The sequence below is a fragment of the Vulpes lagopus genome, chromosome 20 (assembly GCF_018345385.1).
Source record: "Vulpes lagopus strain Blue_001 chromosome 20, ASM1834538v1, whole genome shotgun sequence".
Classification (NCBI taxonomy): domain Eukaryota; kingdom Metazoa; phylum Chordata; class Mammalia; order Carnivora; family Canidae; genus Vulpes; species Vulpes lagopus.
In genome coordinates this window covers 16,063,920-16,066,114 of record NC_054843.1, presented here as the reverse complement: position 1 = coordinate 16,066,114, position 2,195 = coordinate 16,063,920, and the positions used below count along the sequence as shown (strand labels likewise).

At 36.8% G+C, this 2,195-nt stretch overlaps 1 pseudogene; it reads left to right on the top strand.

The window, feature by feature from the left end:
• The first annotated feature begins 1,372 nt into the window (after positions 1-1,372).
• On the top strand, positions 1,373-1,731 carry LOC121479245 (annotated as a pseudogene).
• Positions 1,732-2,195: the final 464 nt, after the last annotated feature.

The window sequence follows — 2,195 nt, the reverse complement described above, 5'->3', positions numbered from 1 at the left end:
AACAATAAAATCAATGTGGTGAGAGTTGATGTCTTATTTATAGTAAGAAATTGAGTAATCAAACTATGTCTTATAATAGCATAAAAATGACCAACTGGGAAAATGAAATATTTATAAGTACCCTTAAGATACTTATAAAATGAATAATTTTCCTTTTCTAGTAAGAGTGAAATAAATCAGGGGCACCTGGAGTGGCTCAACTGGTTAAGTGTCCAACTCTTGATTTCAGCTCAGGTCATGATCTCTGGGTCATGAGATCAAGCCCTGTGTTTGGCTCTGCATTGAGTGTGGAGCCTGCTTAAGATTTTCTTTCTCCCTCTCCTTTTTCCCCTCCCACAGCACTGCTCCAGCTCTCTCTTTATCTAAAAAGAAAGAAATAATGAAAAAAAAAAAAGAAAATCAGTAAATATAATATTATCAGGCTGAAGTTTCAAAATTACTTGTTTCAAATCCTTGAGGAGAAAACATTATAGTAACAGACATTAACCTGTAAGTGGCACCGAAGAAATTAAGAAAACAGCTATGAGAATATAGAGAAAGTAGGCCTCATCAGAGAGATGGAAGGCTCAGATATAGGTTCCTGAAGTTAGATTTCCATAGATCTTCATGCCTTGTGCAAAATCAAAGTCTTATTCTCAAGTTTTGTGTGTAGTCAAGTTGATTTGGTACTGTCATACAAATACATGCCCAAGGATTATGGGATTATGTTGTATAAAATTTCCTAAAATAAGAGCAAGTCACAATCTGCATCTCCTTTTTTTACTATTAGTATTCATATATACTCATGGCTTTTCAAAATTGTCTTTACTTCATTAAAATTTTATGTTTCTAAATAATAATGCAGATATCTTATTATATATCATGAAAATGCCTAATTAACTTATGCACTCAATACTTATTGAGCAAATACTATACACCAATCATTGCCCAAAGAGATGAAGGTAATGATGATGAACAAGATACACAATCTTTTCTCTCAAAGAACTGTAATCTAGTAGTAGTAGCACTTCTCAAATTTTAATGTTCACTCAAATTATAGAGGGAACTTTTCTAAAATGCAGATTTTAATTCAGTGGTCACATGGGGCTCTAAGAGTCAATTTTCTAGTAACCTCCCAGGAGATGCTGATACTACTGGTCCAGGAATCTCACTATGAGTAGAAAGGTATCTAAGCATACAAACAAGGAAACAGGTAATTATAGTCTAGTGCATGGTGGGGAAGTAGAGGGAAGATACAACACAAAGGTGTCAATGAGATAGATGGAAAGAAATGTATATATTGGAAATCTTCCCATGTAAAAATTTTTAATAAATAATAAATATAGTCCTTTATAACTTTCTCTCACTGTGCAAATGCATAGAGTGAACCAAGATGGTAGCTCCCATGGATCTGGAGTTGAAGAAGGCCTTCACAAAACTTCAAGCCAAAGTTATTGACACTCAACAGAAGGTGAAGCTTGAAGACCTACAGATTGAATAACTAAACAGAACAAAAAAAACAGGCACATGTTGCAGATACAGAGATTATGACTTGTGGATGAAACTGACATGTGTGAAGGTATAGGATGAATGTTTATTCTTTAGTCAAAGGAGGTAATTCACAATCAGTTGTTAGAGAAACAGAAAATAGTAGAAGAAAATAATTAAAGAACTGGAGCAGAAAAAAAATCCTACCTAGACCAGAGTATGAAGGAAGCCGAGGACAACATCTGAATGGTGATAATGGCATGAAGTGCATGAAGTGCACAGTAGGAAACATTTAGCAGAAGCTTCCTGCCCCTTCTCATTCCTGGTAAGGCCAGAGGGGCCCATGTGATGAAACATCCTTTCCTCTGCCCTGATGGACATTTTATTTGGATGATCTGGTAACCCTGTATTTTCTGTGTCACTCTGATACCCTTTGATTCTAACCTTTTTTTTTTTTTTTTTTTTTGTCCTGGTTCTGATTGCCACCCTGCTCAAGACACTCTTCTCCCCTGGGGGGTGAGTCATGAACTCCAGGACTGGGGAGATGGGATCCAGGACAGATAGGCGAGCTCTGTCTGAACCTACTAATAGTTATGCTGGTGAGACCAATAAAAGGCATCTGTTTCCCTCTGTTCCTCCACCCACTCTGCTTTCTCCAGCTGAATGATGAGAACATAGGGCCAAAAAAAGAAAAGCTTTCAACCTCAGCTCTTCCTTGTCCTGTCCCC